The sequence below is a fragment of the Drosophila subpulchrella genome, unplaced genomic scaffold, assembly GCF_014743375.2.
Source record: "Drosophila subpulchrella strain 33 F10 #4 breed RU33 unplaced genomic scaffold, RU_Dsub_v1.1 Primary Assembly Seq93, whole genome shotgun sequence".
Taxonomy (NCBI): Eukaryota; Metazoa; Arthropoda; class Insecta; order Diptera; family Drosophilidae; genus Drosophila; species Drosophila subpulchrella.
The window spans coordinates 27,692-54,053 of record NW_023665727.1 but is presented as its reverse complement, the minus strand read 5'-3'; the positions used below and the strand labels follow the sequence as shown (position 1 = coordinate 54,053).

The following is a 26,362-nucleotide window of genomic DNA, read 5'->3' as shown; positions in this document are numbered from 1 at the left end:
GGATCAGCCGCCAACCAACCAACCACTGCTACCATTGGAGGAACATATACTTACTTTTTATATGTCCTCTTACTTGAATGGTCCTCTCTTTACTTGAAAATTTCATTACCATAGGAATCTATTTATACATGGAATATGATTTCCACTACTTTTTCGCGTCACTAATAATTAATATGACGATACAGACTTGCTACCATAACATAAGTCTTGAACAATAATAGGAGCAGCCGCCAACCAACCACCAACCAACCAACCACTGCTACCATTGATAGTAATTTTATATGTCCTCTTTAGTTGAATTTCAATACCATAGGAATATTTATACATGGAATATGTTTTGCCACTACTTTTTCGCGTCACTAATAATATGACGATACAGTCTTGCTACCATAACATAAGTTTTGAACAATAAGAGGAGCAGACACACCAACCAACCAACCGCGCTGCTACCATTATATATACTTATATTTATATAAGTCCTCTTTACTTGAATGGCCTCTTTACTTGAATTTCAATACCATAGGAATATTTATTTATACATGGAATATGTTTTGCCACTACTTTTTCGCGTCACTAATAATATGACGATATAGACTTGCTACCATAACATAAGTTTTGAACAATAAGAGGAGCAGACACCAACCAACCAACCGCTGCTACCATTGAATGAACCATATATACAAACTTTTATATATGTCCTCTTTACTTGAATTTTAATACCATAGGAATATTTATACATGGAATATGTTTGCCACTTTATCATCGCGTCACTAATAAGATGACGATACATTTTGTTTGTTCAATATTTACTTATATATTGATGTTTCCAATTTAGGTCTTTTATATTTCTTCTTCCCTACCTTACACACCACAAACAAAGTGGCGTGCGATGCTGCAAGCAAGCATAATGATTATGCCCGCTTGCAACATCTTTATTATCGAATCATCAAGCAAAGGATAAGCTTCAGTGGATCGCAGTATGGCAGCTGCTCAACCACTTACAACACCTTGCCTGTTACAAAAGTCGTTTACAATTGATTCTAGGCTTTGTCATTGTATTAAATAATGCTTTTATATGTAACTAGCGCGGCATCAGGTGATCAAAGATCCTCCCAATTTACTATGTTACAAATTACATTGGCATCACATCCATTGTCGTTTATAAAGTAAATTATAAACTTTAAATGGTTTAGAAGCCATACAATGCAAATTGCCCCTTATTTATCATTGCAGTCCAGCACGGATACGACCTTAGAGGCGTTCAGGCATAATCCAACGGACGTAGCGTCATACCACTGTTCGCTCGAACAAGTATTGTGCCATTGGTCCGTACCTGCGGTTCCTCTCGTACTACGCAGGAATGCTGTCGCAACAACGTTTTGTCATTAGTAGGGTAAAACTAACCTGTCTCACGACGGTCTAAACCCAGCTCACGTTCCCTTGCATGGGTGAACAATCCAACGCTTGGTGAATTTTGCTTCACAATGATAGGAAGAGCCGACATCGAAGGATCAAAAAGCGACGTCGCTATGAACGCTTGGCCGCCACAAGCCAGTTATCCCTATGGTAACTTTTCTGACACCTCTTGTTAAAAACTCTTTAAACCAAAAGGATCGATAGGCCGAGCTTTTGCTGTCCCTGTGTGTACTGAACACCGAGATCAAGTCAGCATTTGCCCTTTTGCTCTATGTGTGGTTTCTGTCCGCACTGAGCTGGCCTTGGGACACCTCCGTTATTATTTGAGAGATGTACCGCCCCAGTCAAACTCCCTACCTGGCAATGTCCTTGAATTGGATCATACCTGAGTAATTGGAGTTATACCAAATTTTCAAATCAAAAATACATAAATGCACCGTTTTATTAAAGAATTTGTTTGCGATTATATAACAAACTCGTGATACTTTGATCAAGAAGCTTGCATCAAAACCCAATACCATAAGATATAATAAATATATCCGTATAATGGCTAGGAAATGATACACGTTCCATTTAATCAAGTAAGTAAGGAAACAATAAGAGTAGTGGTATTTCATTGGCGATACCAAACCGAAGTCTAATATCTCCCACTTATTCTACACCTCTTATGTCTCCTTACACTGCCAGATTAGAGTCAAGCTCAAAAGGGTCTTCTTTCCCCGCTAATTATTCCAAGCCCGTTCCCTTGGCTGTGGTTTCGCTAGATAGTAGATAGGGACAGTAGGAATCTCGTTAATCCATTCATGCGCGTCACTAATTAGATGACGAGGCATTTGGCTACCTTAAGAGAGTCATAGTTACTCCCGCCGTTGACCCGCGCTTACTTGAATTTCTTCACTTTGACATTCAGAGCACTGGGCAGAAATCACATTGTGTCAACACCCGCTAGGGCCATCACAATGCTTTGTTTTAATTAGACAGTCGGATTCCCCAAGTCCGTGCCAGTTCTGAATTGATTGTTAATTGATAATCGTTATAATTAATAAGAACTAATTGGTTTAACCCAATTAGTATTCTTAAAAATTTTAGCAAGAAAGTTCCACAATTGGCTACGTAACTAAACTATCCGGGGAACAAGTGACCAACATAAATGCCAGACACTCTATTTACCCAGAACGAGCACATAAACCATGTTATTGTTTCCCAATCAAGCCCGACTATCTCAATCTTCAGAGCCAATCCTTATCCCGAAGTTACGGATCTAATTTGCCGACTTCCCTTACCTACATTATTCTATCGACTAGAGACTCTTCACCTTGGAGACCAGCTGCGGATATTGGTACGGCCTGTTGAGAAGTTTGCGTGTCCCCACCATAAATTTTCAAGGTCCGAGGAGAAAATATCGACACAACAGTATATGTCATGCTCTTCTAGCCCATCTACCATATCTCTCTGCGAAAGACTTCCATGGTAGTACGGCTATAAAACAGAAAAGAAAACTCTTCCGATATCTCTCGACGGCTTCTTTATGGTCGTTCCTGTTGCCAGGATGAGCACGAGGCCCATATTTAATAACAAACGGATACTCAACAGGTTACGGAATTGGAACCGTATTCCCTTTCGTTCAAAATTATTCAAGTATATTAATTAGCTTGATTTATATAATATAATTATATTTGTATGGCATTTGTGTTTTACTTGAAAATTTTCGGCTTTCGCCTTGAACTTAGGACCGACTAACTCGTGATCAACCACTGTTCACACGAAACCCTTCTCCACTTCAGTCCTCCAAGGTCTCATTCGATTATTTGCTACTACCACCAAGATCTGTACCAATGGCAGCTCCATGCAGGCTTACGCCAAACACTTCTACGCATACCATTGTACCTTCCTACTCACTAAAGTTTCAAAATTTATATCACAAGTAATATAAATCATCTACTTTAGCGGTAATGTATAGGTATACAACTTAAGCGCCATCCATTTTAAGGGCTAGTTGCTTCGGCAGGTGAGTTGTTACACACTCCTTAGCGGATTTCGACTTCCATGATCACCGTCCTGCTGTTTTAAGCAACCAACGCCTTTCATGGTATCTGCATGAGTTGTTAATTTGGGCACCGTAACATTACGTTTGGTTCATCCCACAGCGCCAGTTCTGCTTACCAAAAGTGGCCCACTGGGCACATTATATCATAACCTTGAACTTCATATCAAGAAAGTTAAGGTTCTTACCCATTTAAAGTTTGAGAATAGGTTAAGATCGTTTCGACCCTAAGGCCTCTAATCATTCGCTTTACCAGATAAGATTATTTTATATAACATTAAAATGCACCAGCTATCCTGAGGGAAACTTCGGAAGGAACCAGCTACTAGATGGTTCGATTGGTCTTTCGCCCCTATACTCAATTCTGACAATCGATTTGCACGTCAGAACTGTTTCGGTCTTCCATCAGGGTTTCCCCTGACTTCAACCTGATCAAGTATAGTTCACCATCTTTCGGGTCACAGCATATATGCTCAAGGTACGTTCCAGTTAGAGGCATAAATAATATAAATATCATTATACATAACTATATAGAACGCCCCGGGATTGTGTTAATTAGCTATAAATAGTTAAAAAACTAATCCCATTATTAGTCAAGTTAATTACGCTATTAGGTTTATATCCCAATAACTTGCACATATGTTAGACTCCTTGGTCCGTGTTTCAAGACGGGTCCCGAAGGTATCCTGAATCTTTCGCATTGTTAATCATACAAGTGCATATAATAAACACAAAAATCAATGATAATTATGCCATTATATAATTCCGAAAAATTAACGCACTGTATTCATATAAATCTATCAGCACTTTATCAAATTAATAACATTTATTCTGTGTTAAAATGCAAGCAAATTAATTTGAATAAACTATAAGTTATATTTTATGATAAATTTTGTATGCTAATAGATTACAATGTCCTTATATGGAAAAAATGCACACTATTATCATAATATTGTTTAAATATTACAATTTTAATGATGAATTTTCCATAACGGATATTCAGGTTCATCGGGCTTAACCTCTAAGCAGTTTCACGTACTGTTTAACTCTCTATTCAGAGTTCTTTTCAACTTTCCCTCACGGTACTTGTTTACTATCGGTCTCATGGTTATATTTAGTTTTAGATGGAGTTTACCACCCACTTAGTGCTGCACTATCAAGCAACACGACTCTTTGGAAACATCATCTAGTAATCATTAACGTTATACGGGCCTGGCACCCTCTATGGGTAAATGGCCTCATTTAAGAAGGACTTAAATCGTTAATTTCTCATACTAGAATATTGACGCTCCATACACTGCATCTCACATTTGCCATATAGACAAAGTGACTTAGTGCTGAACTGATTTCTTTTCGCTCGCCGCTACTAAGAAAATCCTGGTTAGTTTCTTTTCCTCCCCTAATTAATATGCTTAAATTCAGGGGGTAGTCCCATATGAGTTGAGGTTGTGTATAACTTTTTTTGCAATTAATTCTTTATATATAATGATAAAACATTTTATTAAATTCGTTATATATTTTATATATTTGTATGGCATTTGTTTGGTCTAACGAATCAACGAAGAATAATAATATTGTCAACGGCTTTCTATTTACTAATCTTTAATAAGAGACAATTCTAGATAAATTTTTTATGCTAGACATTTCTCAGTATTATTTGATTGAAAAAGAAAATATTTCTCTTCGTTTTTCACATTCAAATTATTTACTAATGTGAGATAATGTTTTTCATATATTTGTTAATATTATGAATAATATAATAATTAAATTATTATTATCCAATAATATACCATATGCTTATAAAATTTCATTATAAAATTTATATAAACAACTTAATTAGCATAGTCTTACAACCCTCAACCATATGTAGTCCAAGCAGCACTATAAAATTAATTAAAGTACATAACAGCATGGACTGCGATATGCGTTCAAAATGTCGATGTTCATGTGTCCTGCAGTTCACACGATGACGCACAGTTTGCTGCGTTCTTCATCGACCCATGAGCCGAGTGATCCACCGCTTAGAGTTTTATATATTGGTTTGGTAATTTTGTCATATATGTTTTTATTGAAAGAAATTAAAAATACACCATTTTACTGGCATATATCAATTCCTTCAATAAATTGATTTTTATACCTAAAACGAATGCTGCGAAATGTCTTAGTTTCATATAACCAATAATATATCAAGTATTTTTTAAATGGCATTTACGGTATTAATACTTTTTTTTAGCGATATATATTGAAATTTATATAAAACATTAACCTGTAATAATCAGGTACAACATTGTACATTTTAGGTTGTTGCATTATCCAATGTATGCGCATAACTGAGATGAACAATACATATCGCAACGCGTGTATATTATGGTCCATATACACACAGTGTTTTATTAATTAATTGCATTTAATATACAATATAATAATAATATTAAATAAATTTAATAATTTCGATTTGCTTGTTCGAATTTGTTATTTGTTTGCTTTTGCTTATTTATTTATCTCTTATTTAATGCAATAATATATTTATTATTACAATTATTATTTCGATTTGCTTGTTCGAAATTTTATATTTGATCTATAAAAGATCATATTTTTGGCAATTTATATTTTATTTGTATTACTATAATATATTATATTATTATAATAAAAACAAATTTTTTTATTAACGGTAAGGATATTAAACAATAATGATCCTTCCGCAGGTTCACCTACGGAAACCTTGTTACGACTTTTACTTCCTCTAAATAATCAAGTTCGGTCAACTTTTGCGAAACAACCGTAACACACAAGGCGTCACAGTGATCACGTCCGGAGACCTCACTAAATAATTCAATCGGTAGTAGCGACGGGCGGTGTGTACAAAGGGCAGGGACGTAATCAATGCGAGTTAATGACTCACACTTACTGGGAATTCCAAGTTCATGTGAACAGTTTCAGTTCACAATCCCAAGCATGAAAGTGGTTCAGCGGTTTACCCGGACCTCTCGGTCTAGGAAATACACGTTGATACTTTCATTGTAGCGCGCGTGCAGCCCAGGACATCTAAGGGCATCACAGACCTGTTATTGCTCAATCTCATTATTGCTAGACGCAATTTGTCCATTTAAGAAGCTAGTGTCCTTATAATGGGACAAACCAACAGGTACGGCTCCACTTATATAAACACATTCAAACACAATAAACATTTTACTGCCACCATGAATGAAGGCTATATAAGCTTCAACACCATAATCCTGAAGATATCTATTTAATATATTTGAGTCTCGTTCGTTATCGGAATTAACCAGACAAATCACTCCACGAACTAAGAACGGCCATGCACCACCACCCATAGATTCGAGAAAGAGCTATCAATCTGTCTTACACACTTATGTTCGGACCTGGTAAGTTTTCCCGTGTTGAGTCAAATTAAGCCGCAGGCTCCACTCCTGGTGGTGCCCTTCCGTCAATTCCTTTAAGTTTCAGCTTTGCAACCATACTTCCCCCGGAGCCCAAAAGCTTTGGTTTCCCGGGAAGCGACTGAGAGAGCCATAAAAGTAGCTACACCCAATTGCTAGCTGGCATCGTTTATGGTTAGAACTAGGGCGGTATCTGATCGCCTTCGAACCTCTAACTTTCGTTCTTGATTAATGAAAACATCTTTGGCAAATGCTTTCGCTTAAGTTAGTCTTACGACGGTCCAAGAATTTCACCTCTCGCGTCGTAATACTAATGCCCCCAAACTGCTTCTATTAATCATTACCTCTTGATCTGAAAACCAATGAAAGCAGAACAGAGGTCTTATTTCATTATCCCATGCACAGAATATTCAGGCATTTGAAGCCTGCTTTAAGCACTCTAATTTGTTCAAAGTAATTGTACCGGCCCACAATAACACTCGTTTAAGAGCACTAATGCAGGTTTTTAAATAGGAGGAACATATGAAAAAATACAAGTATCTAAGCACATGTAAGAACTCCACCGGTAATACGCTTACATACATAAAGGTATAGTACTAACCACAATTGTAAGTTGTACTACCCGTATGAAGCACAAGTTCAACTACGAACGTTTTAACCGCAACAACTTTAATATACGCTATTGGAGCTGGAATTACCGCGGCTGCTGGCACCAGACTTGCCCTCCAATTGGTCCTTGTTAAAGGATTTAAAGTGTACTCATTCCAATTACAGGGCCTCGGATATGAGTCCTGTATTGTTATTTTTCGTCACTACCTCCCCGAGCTGGGAGTGGGTAATTTACGCGCCTGCTGCCTTCCTTAGATGTGGTAGCCGTTTCTCAGGCTCCCTCTCCGGAATCGAACCCTGATTCCCCGTTACCCGTTGCAACCATGGTAGTCCTAGATACTACCATCAAAAGTTGATAGGGCAGACATTTGAAAGATCTGTCGTCGGTACAAGACCATACGATCTGCATGTTATCTAGAGTTCAACCAATATAACGATCTTGCGATCGCTTGGTTTTAGCCTAATAAAAGCACATGTCCCATAAGGTTCATGTTTTAATTGCATGTATTAGCTCTAGAATTACCACAGTTATCCAAGTAACTGTTAACGATCTAAGGAACCATAACTGATATAATGAGCCTTTTGCGGTTTCACTTTTAATTCGTGTGTACTTAGACATGCATGGCTTAATCTTTGAGACAAGCATATAACTACTGGCAGGATCAACCAGAATAATGTTTTTATTCATATTTCATTCATATTTTTGAATAGAAATTAGCAATATAAATTTTATAGATTGTTTTCTATCGAATACGGCCATTTTTATATAGCATTCGTATACGTTTGTTGTTTTCACAATATATACTTGTTCCGCCACTAATAATAACAAGTTTTTTAATTATTGATGTTAAAAACACAATATTTTTTTTCGTAATACGTAATAATTTTCTTTATATTTGCATATTTCATTCTAAAATATCTTTTTTGTTCGACATACGTCATTATTGTATCCACACATGTACAATTTTTGTTTAACCAATATAAAATATTGAATTAAATCATTTGTATTTTGATGATAAATTTAAAATTTATCTGTATATATTCATATAAGACTCTTTGGTAATATATAATATAAAACCGAGCGCATATATGATATGTACGTTAGAAAAAATAATATATATATATATTATTTTCTTTTAATATAGGGACACCTCTTTTAATTTATCCCCGCAGGGAATTATCACATAACTCAGTATGTGATAATGGCAGACCAATATACATATATATCAAGATTATCAATACAAAATATATATCATTATTAGCCTGCCTCAATTGTAATTATTTATTTGGATTAACGATAAAGTTCGGAAACAATTTGTTATTCTATGTATAATAGAAACCTTGGCCTTTGTTTCAACATTATTATCTTTGGGCTTAAAATATTAACCGTGGAGCCAAGTCTCATATTCATAAATGAATAAAGAAACAAATTTGACGGATTAATATCTTCTCTACCGACAGACAGTATTTTGTCACGTCAATAGTAGATGGCCGGCCCATTGACCATCCTATAGTAGTTTTTGGACCCAATATCTTTAATTCGGGTATTTTCAATTGTCTTTGCCAATCAACCGTTTGGTACTCTCTCATATAATAAGAGAATACACATATAATTCCATTATATGGATATATCTTCATTATTTTATTTGCTACATCACCCTATAATAGTTTTTGAACCCGTCAACTTCAATTCGGGTATTTTCAATTGTCTTTGCCAACCATTTATATGGTATTCTCTATTATAATAAGAGAATACTAGTGTATATCCATTATATGGATATATCATCTTCATATTATTTGCTACACCACCCTATAGTAGTTTTTGAACCCATCATCTGCAATTCGGGTATTTTCAATTGTCTTTGCCAACCAACTATACGGTATTCTCTCTTATAATAAGAGAATACAAGTATATTTTCATTATATGGATATAATGCCATTTATTTTTCAATATCCATATAATTCATTTAGTTTTGTATGTACAAAACAAGTTTTCTTTATAGTATTGACAAAATCATATGTTTACGCATAACATAAGTTTTGACCAATACGAGGAGGGGCCCGCCAACGACCACCTCCCTATAGTAGTTTTTTACCCCACGCACTACTGCGTGCCTGTTTACAGTACTAGTGCCAGCTATCACTAGGTTTATATATCATGTTTCAGTGATATATGGGTAAATTCTACCATTTATTCTTATGTATATGGCATTTCTATGCCATATTTATACAATCCATTCATATCTTAATGTATATTTATTATATTATACATTATTATGCCTTATAGGTATTATACCTATAAGCCATATCCATACGATTCATTCACTAGTGCCGCCCCTCACTAGGTTTATAATTGTTATATCATTGATATACAATTTATTTCTATATATATGGCATTTATATGCCATATCCATACAATGCATTCACATTTCAATGTATATTTACTTGTTATACATTATTATGCCTTATAGGTATTATACCTATAAGCCATATCCATACGATTCACTTATATAAATATATGTATATTTTTCTATACATAATTTTTTTTTATTTTTGTATGGATTTCTATGCATATCCATAGTTTATATGGATATGCTTGGCGTTCTATATAGTATTGACAAATTCATATGCATAACATAAGTTTTGACCAATACGAGGAGGGGCCCGCCAACGACCACCTCCCTATAGTAGTTTTTTACCCCACGCACTATTGCGTGCCTGTTTACAGTACTAGTGCCAGCTATCACTAGGTTTATATATCGTGTTTCAGTGATATATGGGTAAATTCTACCATTTATTCTTATGTATATGGCATTTCTATGCCATATTTATACAATCCATTCATATCTTAATGTATATTTATTATATTATACATTATTATGCCTTATAGGTATTATACCTATAAGCCATATCCATACGATTCATTCACTAGTGCCGCCCCTCACTAGGTTTATAATTGTTATATCATTGATATACAATTTATTTCTATATATATGGCATTTATATGCCATATCCATACAATGCATTCACATTTCAATGTATATTTACTTGTTATACATTATTATGCCTTATAGGTATTATACCTATAAGCCATATCCATACGATTCACTTATATAAATATATGTATATTTTTTTCTATACATAATTTTTTTTTACTTTTGTATGGATTTCTATGCATATCCATAGTTTATATGGATATGCTTGGCGTTCTATATAGTATTGACAAATTCATATGCATAACATAAGTTTTGACCAATACGAGGAGGGGCCCGCCAACGACCACCTCCCTATAGTAGTTTTTTACCCCACGCACTATTGCGTGCCTGTTTACAGTACTAGTGCCAGCTATCACTAGGTTTATATATCGTGTTTCAGTGATATATGGGTAAATTCTACCATTTATTCTTATGTATATGGCATTTCTATGCCATATTTATACAATCCATTCATATCTTAATGTATATTTATTATATTATACATTATTATGCCTTATAGGTATTATACCTATAAGCCATATCCATACGATTCATTCACTAGTGCCGCCCCTCACTAGGTTTATAATTGTTATATCATTGATATACAATTTATTTCTATATATATGGCATTTATATGCCATATCCATACAATGCATTCACATTTCAATGTATATTTACTTGTTATACATTATTATGCCTTATAGGTATTATACCTATAAGCCATATCCATACGATTCACTTATATAAATATATGTATATTTTTCTATACATAATTTTTTTTTACTTTTGTATGGTTTTCTATGCATATCCATAGTTTATATGGATATGCTTGGCGTTCTATATAGTATTGACAAATTCATATGCATAACATAAGTTTTGACCAATACGAGGAGGGGCCCGCCAACGACCACCTCCCTATAGTAGTTTTTTACCCCACGCACTATTGCGTGCCTGTTTACAGTACTAGTGCCAGCTATCACTAGGTTTATATATCGTGTTTCAGTGATATATGGGTAAATTCTACCATTTATTCTTATGTATATGGCATTTCTATGCCATATTTATACAATCCATTCATATCTTAATGTATATTTATTATATTATACATTATTATGCCTTATAGGTATTATACCTATAAGCCATATCCATACGATTCATTCACTAGTGCCGCCCCTCACTAGGTTTATAATTGTTATATCATTGATATACAATTTATTTCTATATATATGGCATTTATATGCCATATCCATACAATGCATTCACATTTCAATGTATATTTACTTGTTATACATTATTATGCCTTATAGGTATTATACCTATAAGCCATATCCATACGATTCACTTATATAAATATATGTATATTTTTCTATACATAATTTTTTTTTACTTTTGTATGGTTTTCTATGCATATCCATAGTTTATATGGATATGCTTGGCGTTCTATATAGTATTGACAAATTCATATGCATAACATAAGTTTTGACCAATACGAGGAGGGGCCCGCCAACGACCACCTCCCTATAGTAGTTTTTTACCCCACGCACTATTGCGTGCCTGTTTACAGTACTAGTGCCAGCTATCACTAGGTTTATATATCGTGTTTCAGTGATATATGGGTAAATTCTACCATTTATTCTTATGTATATGGCATTTCTATGCCATATTTATACAATCCATTCATATCTTAATGTATATTTATTATATTATACATTATTATGCCTTATAGGTATTATACCTATAAGCCATATCCATACGATTCATTCACTAGTGCCGCCCCTCACTAGGTTTATAATTGTTATATCATTGATATACAATTTATTTCTATATATATGGCATTTATATGCCATATCCATACAATGCATTCACATTTCAATGTATATTTACTTGTTATACATTATTATGCCTTATAGGTATTATACCTATAAGCCATATCCATACGATTCACTTATATAAATATATGTATATTTTTCTATACATAATTTTTTTTTACTTTTGTATGGATTTCTATGCATATCCATAGTTTATATGGATATGCTTGGCGTTCTATATAGTATTGACAAATTCATATGCATAACATAAGTTTTGACCAATACGAGGAGGGGCCCGCCAACGACCACCTCCCTATAGTAGTTTTTTACCCCACGCACTATTGCGTGCCTGTTTACAGTACTAGTGCCAGCTATCACTAGGTTTATATATCGTGTTTCAGTGATATATGGGTAAATTCTACCATTTATTCTTATGTATATGGCATTTCTATGCCATATTTATACAATCCATTCATATCTTAATGTATATTTATTATATTATACATTATTATGCCTTATAGGTATTATACCTATAAGCCATATCCATACGATTCATTCACTAGTGCCGCCCCTCACTAGGTTTATAATTGTTATATCATTGATATACAATTTATTTCTATATATATGGCATTTATATGCCATATCCATACAATGCATTCACATTTCAATGTATATTTACTTGTTATACATTATTATGCCTTATAGGTATTATACCTATAAGCCATATCCATACGATTCACTTATATAAATATATGTATATTTTTCTATACATAATTTTTTTTTACTTTTGTATGGATTTCTATGCATATCCATAGTTTATATGGATATGCTTGGCGTTCTATATAGTATTGACAAATTCATATGCATAACATAAGTTTTGACCAATACGAGGAGGGGCCCGCCAACGACCACCTCCCTATAGTAGTTTTTTACCCCACGCACTATTGCGTGCATGTTTACAGTACTAGTGCCAGCTATCATTAGGTTTATATATCGTGTTTCAGTGATATATGGGTAAATTCTACCATTTATTCTTATGTATGTATATGGCATTTCTATGCCATATTTATATAATTCATTCATATCTTAATTTATATTTATTATATTATACATTATTATGCCTTATAGGTATTATACCTATAAGCCATATCCATACGATTCATATACTAGTGCAGCCCCTCACTAGGTTTATATATCTCATTTTAATTATATATTGGTAAATTCTATTATTTATTCTTGTGTATATGGCACTTATATGCCGCCATATCTATAAAAATGCATTTATATTTCAATGTATATTTTCTATATTATACATTATTATGCCTTAAAAAGTTATTATACCTACCATAAGGCGATATCCATACGATTCATTTATATAAAAGATATATGTATAATTTTCTATACATAATTTTTTTTTATGAATATATGGGTTTCCTAAGCATATCCATATAATACATTTAGTTTTATATGGATTAGATTGGTCTTCTTTATTGTATTGCCAAACTCATATTGATAAAATAAGTTTTGAACAATAAGAGGATCAGCCGCCAACCAACCAACCACTGCTACCATTGGAGGAACATATACTTACTTTTTATATGTCCTCTTACTTGAATGGTCCTCTCTTTACTTGAAAATTTCATTACCATAGGAATCTATTTATACATGGAATATGATTTCCACTACTTTTTCGCGTCACTAATAATTAATATGACGATACAGACTTGCTACCATAACATAAGTCTTGAACAATAATAGGAGCAGCCGCCAACCAACCACCAACCAACCAACCACTGCTACCATTGATAGTAATTTTATATGTCCTCTTTAGTTGAATTTCAATACCATAGGAATATTTATACATGGAATATGTTTTGCCACTACTTTTTCGCGTCACTAATAATATGACGATACAGTCTTGCTACCATAACATAAGTTTTGAACAATAAGAGGAGCAGACACACCAACCAACCAACCGCGCTGCTACCATTATATATACTTATATTTATATAAGTCCTCTTTACTTGAATGGCCTCTTTACTTGAATTTCAATACCATAGGAATATTTATTTATACATGGAATATGTTTTGCCACTACTTTTTCGCGTCACTAATAATATGACGATATAGACTTGCTACCATAACATAAGTTTTGAACAATAAGAGGAGCAGACACCAACCAACCAACCGCTGCTACCATTGAATGAACCATATATACAAACTTTTATATATGTCCTCTTTACTTGAATTTTAATACCATAGGAATATTTATACATGGAATATGTTTGCCACTTTATCATCGCGTCACTAATAAGATGACGATACATTTTGTTTGTTCAATATTTACTTATATATTGATGTTTCCAATTTAGGTCTTTTATATTTCTTCTTCCCTACCTTACACACCACAAACAAAGTGGCGTGCGATGCTGCAAGCAAGCATAATGATTATGCCCGCTTGCAACATCTTTATTATCGAATCATCAAGCAAAGGATAAGCTTCAGTGGATCGCAGTATGGCAGCTGCTCAACCACTTACAACACCTTGCCTGTTACAAAAGTCGTTTACAATTGATTCTAGGCTTTGTCATTGTATTAAATAATGCTTTTATATGTAACTAGCGCGGCATCAGGTGATCAAAGATCCTCCCAATTTACTATGTTACAAATTACATTGGCATCACATCCATTGTCGTTTATAAAGTAAATTATAAACTTTAAATGGTTTAGAAGCCATACAATGCAAATTGCCCCTTATTTATCATTGCAGTCCAGCACGGATACGACCTTAGAGGCGTTCAGGCATAATCCAACGGACGTAGCGTCATACCACTGTTCGCTCGAACAAGTATTGTGCCATTGGTCCGTACCTGCGGTTCCTCTCGTACTACGCAGGAATGCTGTCGCAACAACGTTTTGTCATTAGTAGGGTAAAACTAACCTGTCTCACGACGGTCTAAACCCAGCTCACGTTCCCTTGCATGGGTGAACAATCCAACGCTTGGTGAATTTTGCTTCACAATGATAGGAAGAGCCGACATCGAAGGATCAAAAAGCGACGTCGCTATGAACGCTTGGCCGCCACAAGCCAGTTATCCCTATGGTAACTTTTCTGACACCTCTTGTTAAAAACTCTTTAAACCAAAAGGATCGATAGGCCGAGCTTTTGCTGTCCCTGTGTGTACTGAACACCGAGATCAAGTCAGCATTTGCCCTTTTGCTCTATGTGTGGTTTCTGTCCGCACTGAGCTGGCCTTGGGACACCTCCGTTATTATTTGAGAGATGTACCGCCCCAGTCAAACTCCCTACCTGGCAATGTCCTTGAATTGGATCATACCTGAGTAATTGGAGTTATACCAAATTTTCAAATCAAAAATACATAAATGCACCGTTTTATTAAAGAATTTGTTTGCGATTATATAACAAACTCGTGATACTTTGATCAAGAAGCTTGCATCAAAACCCAATACCATAAGATATAATAAATATATCCGTATAATGGCTAGGAAATGATACACGTTCCATTTAATCAAGTAAGTAAGGAAACAATAAGAGTAGTGGTATTTCATTGGCGATACCAAACCGAAGTCTAATATCTCCCACTTATTCTACACCTCTTATGTCTCCTTACACTGCCAGATTAGAGTCAAGCTCAAAAGGGTCTTCTTTCCCCGCTAATTATTCCAAGCCCGTTCCCTTGGCTGTGGTTTCGCTAGATAGTAGATAGGGACAGTAGGAATCTCGTTAATCCATTCATGCGCGTCACTAATTAGATGACGAGGCATTTGGCTACCTTAAGAGAGTCATAGTTACTCCCGCCGTTGACCCGCGCTTACTTGAATTTCTTCACTTTGACATTCAGAGCACTGGGCAGAAATCACATTGTGTCAACACCCGCTAGGGCCATCACAATGCTTTGTTTTAATTAGACAGTCGGATTCCCCAAGTCCGTGCCAGTTCTGAATTGATTGTTAATTGATAATCGTTATAATTAATAAGAACTAATTGGTTTAACCCAATTAGTATTCTTAAAAATTTTAGCAAGAAAGTTCCACAATTGGCTACGTAACTAAACTATCCGGGGAACAAGTGACCAACATAAATGCCAGACACTCTATTTACCCAGAACGAGCACATAAACCATGTTATTGTTTCCCAATCAAGCCCGACTATCTCAATCTTCAGAGCCAATCCTTATCCCGAAGTTACGGATCTAATTTGCCGACTTCCCTTACCTACATTATTCTATCGACTAGAGACTCTTCACCTTGGAGACCAGCTGCGGATATTGGTACGGCCTGTTGAGAAGTTTGCGTGTCCCCACCATAAATTTTCAAGGTCCGAGGAGAAAATATCGACACAACAGTATATGTCATGCTCTTCTAGCCCATCTACCATATCTCTCTGCGAAAGACTTCCATGGTAGTACGGCTATAAAACAGAAAAGAAAACTCTTCCGATATCTCTCGACGGCTTCTTTATGGTCGTTCCTGTTGCCAGGATGAGCACGAGGCCCATATTTAATAACAAACGGATACTCAACAGGTTACGGAATTGGAACCGTATTCCCTTTCGTTCAAAATTATTCAAGTATATTAATTAGCTTGATTTATATAATATAATTATATTTGTATGGCATTTGTGTTTTACTTGAAAATTTTCGGCTTTCGCCTTGAACTTAGGACCGACTAACTCGTGATCAACCACTGTTCACACGAAACCCTTCTCCACTTCAGTCCTCCAAGGTCTCATTCGATTATTTGCTACTACCACCAAGATCTGTACCAATGGCAGCTCCATGCAGGCTTACGCCAAACACTTCTACGCATACCATTGTACCTTCCTACTCACTAAAGTTTCAAAATTTATATCACAAGTAATATAAATCATCTACTTTAGCGGTAATGTATAGGTATACAACTTAAGCGCCATCCATTTTAAGGGCTAGTTGCTTCGGCAGGTGAGTTGTTACACACTCCTTAGCGGATTTCGACTTCCATGATCACCGTCCTGCTGTTTTAAGCAACCAACGCCTTTCATGGTATCTGCATGAGTTGTTAATTTGGGCACCGTAACATTACGTTTGGTTCATCCCACAGCGCCAGTTCTGCTTACCAAAAGTGGCCCACTGGGCACATTATATCATAACCTTGAACTTCATATCAAGAAAGTTAAGGTTCTTACCCATTTAAAGTTTGAGAATAGGTTAAGATCGTTTCGACCCTAAGGCCTCTAATCATTCGCTTTACCAGATAAGATTATTTTATATAACATTAAAATGCACCAGCTATCCTGAGGGAAACTTCGGAAGGAACCAGCTACTAGATGGTTCGATTGGTCTTTCGCCCCTATACTCAATTCTGACAATCGATTTGCACGTCAGAACTGTTTCGGTCTTCCATCAGGGTTTCCCCTGACTTCAACCTGATCAAGTATAGTTCACCATCTTTCGGGTCACAGCATATATGCTCAAGGTACGTTCCAGTTAGAGGCATAAATAATATAAATATCATTATACATAACTATATAGAACGCCCCGGGATTGTGTTAATTAGCTATAAATAGTTAAAAAACTAATCCCATTATTAGTCAAGTTAATTACGCTATTAGGTTTATATCCCAATAACTTGCACATATGTTAGACTCCTTGGTCCGTGTTTCAAGACGGGTCCCGAAGGTATCCTGAATCTTTCGCATTGTTAATCATACAAGTGCATATAATAAACACAAAAATCAATGATAATTATGCCATTATATAATTCCGAAAAATTAACGCACTGTATTCATATAAATCTATCAGCACTTTATCAAATTAATAACATTTATTCTGTGTTAAAATGCAAGCAAATTAATTTGAATAAACTATAAGTTATATTTTATGATAAATTTTGTATGCTAATAGATTACAATGTCCTTATATGGAAAAAATGCACACTATTATCATAATATTGTTTAAATATTACAATTTTAATGATGAATTTTCCATAACGGATATTCAGGTTCATCGGGCTTAACCTCTAAGCAGTTTCACGTACTGTTTAACTCTCTATTCAGAGTTCTTTTCAACTTTCCCTCACGGTACTTGTTTACTATCGGTCTCATGGTTATATTTAGTTTTAGATGGAGTTTACCACCCACTTAGTGCTGCACTATCAAGCAACACGACTCTTTGGAAACATCATCTAGTAATCATTAACGTTATACGGGCCTGGCACCCTCTATGGGTAAATGGCCTCATTTAAGAAGGACTTAAATCGTTAATTTCTCATACTAGAATATTGACGCTCCATACACTGCATCTCACATTTGCCATATAGACAAAGTGACTTAGTGCTGAACTGATTTCTTTTCGCTCGCCGCTACTAAGAAAATCCTGGTTAGTTTCTTTTCCTCCCCTAATTAATATGCTTAAATTCAGGGGGTAGTCCCATATGAGTTGAGGTTGTGTATAACTTTTTTTGCAATTAATTCTTTATATATAATGATAAAACATTTTATTAAATTCGTTATATATTTTATATATTTGTATGGCATTTGTTTGGTCTAACGAATCAACGAAGAATAATAATATTGTCAACGGCTTTCTATTTACTAATCTTTAATAAGAGACAATTCTAGATAAATTTTTTATGCTAGACATTTCTCAGTATTATTTGATTGAAAAAGAAAATATTTCTCTTCGTTTTTCACATTCAAATTATTTACTAATGTGAGATAATGTTTTTCATATATTTGTTAATATTATGAATAATATAATAATTAAATTATTATTATCCAATAATATACCATATGCTTATAAAATTTCATTATAAAATTTATATAAACAACTTAATTAGCATAGTCTTACAACCCTCAACCATATGTAGTCCAAGCAGCACTATAAAATTAATTAAAGTACATAACAGCATGGACTGCGATATGCGTTCAAAATGTCGATGTTCATGTGTCCTGCAGTTCACACGATGACGCACAGTTTGCTGCGTTCTTCATCGACCCATGAGCCGAGTGATCCACCGCTTAGAGTTTTATATATTGGTTTGGTAATTTTGTCATATATGTTTTTATTGAAAGAAATTAAAAATACACCATTTTACTGGCATATATCAATTCCTTCAATAAATTGATTTTTATACCTAAAACGAATGCTGCGAAATGTCTTAGTTTCATATAACCAATAATATATCAAGTATTTTTTAAATGGCATTTACGGTATTAATACTTTTTTTTAGCGATATATATTGAAATTTATATAAAACATTAACCTGTAATAATCAGGTACAACATTGTACATTTTAGGTTGTTGCATTATCCAATGTATGCGCATAACTGAGATGAAACAATACATATCGCAACGCGTGTATATTATGGTCCATATACACACAGTGTTTTATTAATTAATTGCATTTAATATACAATATAATAATAATATTAAATAAATTTAATAATTTCGATTTGCTTGTTCGAATTTGTTATTTGTTTGCTTTTGCTTATTTATTTATCTCTTATTTAATGCAATAATATATTTATTATTACAATTATTATTTCGATTTGCTTGTTCGAAATTTTATATTTGATCTATAAAAGATCATATTTTTGGCAATTTATATTTTATTTGTATTACTATAATATATTATATTATTATAATAAAAACAAATTTTTTTATTAACGGTAAGGATATTAAACAATAATGATCCTTCCGCAGGTTCACCTACGGAAACCTTGTTACGACTTTTACTTCCTCTAAATAATCAAGTTCGGTCAACTTTTGCGAAACAACCGTAACACACAAGGCGTCACAGTGATCACGTCCGGAGACCTCACTAAATAATTCAATCGGTAGTAGCGACGGGCGGTGTGTACAAAGGGCAGGGACGTAATCAATGCGAGTTAATGACTCACACTTACTGGGAATTCCAAGTTCATGTGAACAGTTTCAGTTCACAATCCCAAGCATGAAAGTGGTTCAGCGGTTTACCCGGACCTCTCGGTCTAGGAAATACACGTTGATACTTTCATTGTAGCGCGCGTGCAGCCCAGGACATCTAAGGGCATCACAGACCTGTTATTGCTCAATCTCATTATTGCTAGACGCAATTTGTCCATTTAAGAAGCTAGTGTCCTTATAATGGGACAAACCAACAGGTACGGCTCCACTTATATAAACACATTCAAACACAATAAACATTTTACTGCCACCATGAATGAAGGCTATATAAGCTTCAACACCATAATCCTGAAGATATCTATTTAATATATTTGAGTCTCGTTCGTTATCGGAATTAACCAGACAAATCACTCCACGAACTAAGAACGGCCATGCACCACCACCCATAGATTCGAGAAAGAGCTATCAATCTGTCTTACACACTTATGTTCGGACCTGGTAAGTTTTCCCGTGTTGAGTCAAATTAAGCCGCAGGCTCCACTCCTGGTGGTGCCCTTCCGTCAATTCCTTTAAGTTTCAGCTTTGCAACCATACTTCCCCCGGAGCCCAAAAGCTTTGGTTTCCCGGGAAGCGACTGAGAGAGCCATAAAAGTAGCTACACCCAATTGCTAGCTGGCATCGTTTATGGTTAGAACTAGGGCGGTATCTGATCGCCTTCGAACCTCTAACTTTCGTTCTTGATTAATGAAAACATCTTTGGCAAATGCTTTCGCTTAAGTTAGTCTTACGACGGTCCAAGAATTTCACCTCTCGCGTCGTAATACTAATGCCCCCAAACTGCTTCTATTAATCATTACCTCTTGATCTGAAAACCAATGAAAGCAGAACAGAGGTCTTATTTCATTATCCCATGCACAGAATATTCAGGCATTTGAAGCCTGCTTTAAGCACTCTAATTTGTTCAAAGTAATTGTACCGGCCCACAATAACACTCGTTTAAGAGCACTAATGCAGGTTTTTAAATAGGAGGAACATATGAAAAAATACAAGTATCTAAGCACATGTAAGAACTCCACCGGTAATACGCTTACATACATAAAGGTATAGTACTAACCACAATTGTAAGTTGTACTACCCGTATGAAGCACAAGTTCAACTACGAACGTTTTAACCGCAACAACTTTAATATACGCTATTGGAGCTGGAATTACCGCGGCTGCTGGCACCAGACTTGCCCTCCAATTGGTCCTTGTTAAAGGATTTAAAGTGTACTCATTCCAATTACAGGGCCTCGGATATGAGTCCTGTATTGTTATTTTTCGTCACTACCTCCCCGAGCTGGGAGTGGGTAATTTACGCGCCTGCTGCCTTCCTTAGATGTGGTAGCCGTTTCTCAGGCTCCCTCTCCGGAATCGAACCCTGATTCCCCGTTACCCGTTGCAACCATGGTAGTCCTAGATACTACCATCAAAAGTTGATAGGGCAGACATTTGAAAGATCTGTCGTCGGTACAAGACCATACGATCTGCATGTTATCTAGAGTTCAACCAATATAACGATCTTGCGATCGCTTGGTTTTAGCCTAATAAAAGCACATGTCCCATAAGGTTCATGTTTTAATTGCATGTATTAGCTCTAGAATTACCACAGTTATCCAAGTAACTGTTAACGATCTAAGGAACCATAACTGATATAATGAGCCTTTTGCGGTTTCACTTTTAATTCGTGTGTACTTAGACATGCATGGCTTAATCTTTGAGACAAGCATATAACTACTGGCAGGATCAACCAGAATAATGTTTTTATTCATATTTCATTCATATTTTTGAATAGAAATTAGCAATATAAATTTTATAGATTGTTTTCTATCGAATACGGCCATTTTTATATAGCATTCGTATACGTTTGTTGTTTTCACAATATATACTTGTTCCGCCACTAATAATAACAAGTTTTTTAATTATTGATGTTAAAAACACAATATTTTTTTTCGTAATACGTAATAATTTTCTTTATATTTGCATATTTCATTCTAAAATATCTTTTTTGTTCGACATACGTCATTATTGTATCCACACATGTACAATTTTTGTTTAACCAATATAAAATATTGAATTAAATCATTTGTATTTTGATGATAAATTTAAAATTTATCTGTATATATTCATATAAGACTCTTTGGTAATATATAATATAAAACCGAGCGCATATATGATATGTAAGTTAGAAAAAATAATATATATATATATTATTTTCTTTTAATATAGGGACACCTCTTTTAATTTATCCCCGCAGGGAATTATCACATAACTCAGTATGTGATAATGGCAGACCAATATACATATATATCAAGATTATCAATACAAAATATATATCATTATTAGCCTGCCTCAATTGTAATTATTTATTTGGATTAACGATAAAGTTCGGAAACAATTTGTTATTCTATGTATAATAGAAACCTTGGCCTTTGTTTCAACATTATTATCTTTGGGCTTAAAATATTAACCGTGGAGCCAAGTCTCATATTCATAAATGAATAAAGAAACAAATTTGACGGATTAATATCTTCTCTACCGACAGACAGTATTTTGTCACGTCAATAGTAGATGGCCGGCCCATTGACCATCCTATAGTAGTTTTTGGACCCAATATCTTTAATTCGGGTATTTTCAATTGTCTTTGCCAATCAACCGTTTGGTACTCTCTCATATAATAAGAGAATACACATATAATTCCATTATATGGATATATCTTCATTATTTTATTTGCTACATCACCCTATAATAGTTTTTGAACCCGTCAACTTCAATTCGGGTATTTTCAATTGTCTTTGCCAACCATTTATATGGTATTCTCTATTATAATAAGAGAATACTAGTGTATATCCATTATATGGATATATCATCTTCATATTATTTGCTACACCACCCTATAGTAGTTTTTGAACCCATCATCTGCAATTCGGGTATTTTCAATTGTCTTTGCCAACCAACTATACGGTATTCTCTCTTATAATAAGAGAATACAAGTATATTTTCATTATATGGATATAATGCCATTTATTTTTCAATATCCATATAATTCATTTAGTTTTGTATGTACAAAACAAGTTTTCTTTATAGTATTGACAAAATCATATGTTTACGCATAACATAAGTTTTGACCAATACGAGGAGGGGCCCGCCAACGACCACCTCCCTATAGTAGTTTTTTACCCCACGCACTACTGCGTGCCTGTTTACAGTACTAGTGCCAGCTATCACTAGGTTTATATATCATGTTTCAGTGATATATGGGTAAATTCTACCATTTATTCTTATGTATATGGCATTTCTATGCCATATTTATACAATCCATTCATATCTTAATGTATATTTATTATATTATACATTATTATGCCTTATAGGTATTATACCTATAAGCCATATCCATACGATTCATTCACTAGTGCCGCCCCTCACTAGGTTTATAATTGTTATATCATTGATATACAATTTATTTCTATATATATGGCATTTATATGCCATATCCATACAATGCATTCACATTTCAATGTATATTTACTTGTTATACATTATTATGCCTTATAGGTATTATACCTATAAGCCATATCCATACGATTCACTTATATAAATATATGTATATTTTTCTATACATAATTTTTTTTTATTTTTGTATGGATTTCTATGCATATCCATAGTTTATATGGATATGCTTGGCGTTCTATATAGTATTGACAAATTCATATGCATAACATAAGTTTTGACCAATACGAGGAGGGGCCCGCCAACGACCACCTCCCTATAGTAGTTTTTTACCCCACGCACTATTGCGTGCCTGTTTACAGTACTAGTGCCAGCTATCACTAGGTTTATATATCGTGTTTCAGTGATATATGGGTAAATTCTACCATTTATTCTTATGTATATGGCATTTCTATGCCATATTTATACAATCCATTCATATCTTAATGTATATTTATTATATTATACATTATTATGCCTTATAGGTATTATACCTATAAGCCATATCCATACGATTCATTCACTAGTGCCGCCCCTCACTAGGTTTATAATTGTTATATCATTGATATACAATTTATTTCTATATATATGGCATTTATATGCCATATCCATACAATGCATTCACATTTCAATGTATATTTACTTGTTATACATTATTATGCCTTATAGGTATTATACCTATAAGCCATATCCATACGATTCACTTATATAAATATATGTATATTTTTTTCTATACATAATTTTTTTTTACTTTTGTATGGATTTCTATGCATATCCATAGTTTATATGGATATGCTTGGCGTTCTATATAGTATTGACAAATTCATATGCATAACATAAGTTTTGACCAATACGAGGAGGGGCCCGCCAACGACCACCTCCCTATAGTAGTTTTTTACCCCACGCACTATTGCGTGCCTGTTTACAGTACTAGTGCCAGCTATCACTAGGTTTATATATCGTGTTTCAGTGATATATGGGTAAATTCTACCATTTATTCTTATGTATATGGCATTTCTATGCCATATTTATACAATCCATTCATATCTTAATGTATATTTATTATATTATACATTATTATGCCTTATAGGTATTATACCTATAAGCCATATCCATACGATTCATTCACTAGTGCCGCCCCTCACTAGGTTTATAATTGTTATATCATTGATATACAATTTATTTCTATATATATGGCATTTATATGCCATATCCATACAATGCATTCACATTTCAATGTATATTTACTTGTTATACATTATTATGCCTTATAGGTATTATACCTATAAGCCATATCCATACGATTCACTTATATAAATATATGTATATTTTTCTATACATAATTTTTTTTTACTTTTGTATGGTTTTCTATGCATATCCATAGTTTATATGGATATGCTTGGCGTTCTATATAGTATTGACAAATTCATATGCATAACATAAGTTTTGACCAATACGAGGAGGGGCCCGCCAACGACCACCTCCCTATAGTAGTTTTTTACCCCACGCACTATTGCGTGCCTGTTTACAGTACTAGTGCCAGCTATCACTAGGTTTATATATCGTGTTTCAGTGATATATGGGTAAATTCTACCATTTATTCTTATGTATATGGCATTTCTATGCCATATTTATACAATCCATTCATATCTTAATGTATATTTATTATATTATACATTATTATGCCTTATAGGTATTATACCTATAAGCCATATCCATACGATTCATTCACTAGTGCCGCCCCTCACTAGGTTTATAATTGTTATATCATTGATATACAATTTATTTCTATATATATGGCATTTATATGCCATATCCATACAATGCATTCACATTTCAATGTATATTTACTTGTTATACATTATTATGCCTTATAGGTATTATACCTATAAGCCATATCCATACGATTCACTTATATAAATATATGTATATTTTTCTATACATAATTTTTTTTTACTTTTGTATGGTTTTCTATGCATATCCATAGTTTATATGGATATGCTTGGCGTTCTATATAGTATTGACAAATTCATATGCATAACATAAGTTTTGACCAATACGAGGAGGGGCCCGCCAACGACCACCTCCCTATAGTAGTTTTTTACCCCACGCACTATTGCGTGCCTGTTTACAGTACTAGTGCCAGCTATCACTAGGTTTATATATCGTGTTTCAGTGATATATGGGTAAATTCTACCATTTATTCTTATGTATATGGCATTTCTATGCCATATTTATACAATCCATTCATATCTTAATGTATATTTATTATATTATACATTATTATGCCTTATAGGTATTATACCTATAAGCCATATCCATACGATTCATTCACTAGTGCCGCCCCTCACTAGGTTTATAATTGTTATATCATTGATATACAATTTATTTCTATATATATGGCATTTATATGCCATATCCATACAATGCATTCACATTTCAATGTATATTTACTTGTTATACATTATTATGCCTTATAGGTATTATACCTATAAGCCATATCCATACGATTCACTTATATAAATATATGTATATTTTTCTATACATAATTTTTTTTTACTTTTGTATGGATTTCTATGCATATCCATAGTTTATATGGATATGCTTGGCGTTCTATATAGTATTGACAAATTCATATGCATAACATAAGTTTTGACCAATACGAGGAGGGGCCCGCCAACGACCACCTCCCTATA

General features: G+C 34.1%; 6 non-coding genes across 6 annotated transcripts; all 6 read right to left on the bottom strand.

Annotated features, from left to right (window-relative positions):
- Positions 1–938: 938 nt before the first annotated feature.
- Positions 939–4,909, bottom strand: LOC119562767. The gene has a single exon (XR_005222017.1). It is a non-coding gene; the product is annotated as a large subunit ribosomal RNA (ribosomal RNA).
- Positions 4,910–5,310: 401 nt separating this feature from the next.
- Positions 5,311–5,489, bottom strand: LOC119562771. Its single transcript, XR_005222020.1, has one exon. It is a non-coding gene; the product is annotated as a 5.8S ribosomal RNA (ribosomal RNA).
- A 659-nt stretch (positions 5,490–6,148) lies between these two features.
- Positions 6,149–8,143, bottom strand: LOC119562761. The gene has a single exon (XR_005222012.1). It is a non-coding gene; the product is annotated as a small subunit ribosomal RNA (ribosomal RNA).
- A 6,585-nt stretch (positions 8,144–14,728) lies between these two features.
- LOC119562765 lies at positions 14,729–18,699 on the bottom strand. The gene has a single exon (XR_005222016.1). It is a non-coding gene; the product is annotated as a large subunit ribosomal RNA (ribosomal RNA).
- Positions 18,700–19,100: 401 nt separating this feature from the next.
- On the bottom strand, positions 19,101–19,279 carry LOC119562770. The gene has a single exon (XR_005222019.1). It is a non-coding gene; the product is annotated as a 5.8S ribosomal RNA (ribosomal RNA).
- A 660-nt stretch (positions 19,280–19,939) lies between these two features.
- LOC119562760 lies at positions 19,940–21,934 on the bottom strand. The gene has a single exon (XR_005222010.1). It is a non-coding gene; the product is annotated as a small subunit ribosomal RNA (ribosomal RNA).
- Between the last annotated feature and the right edge of the window lie 4,428 nt (positions 21,935–26,362).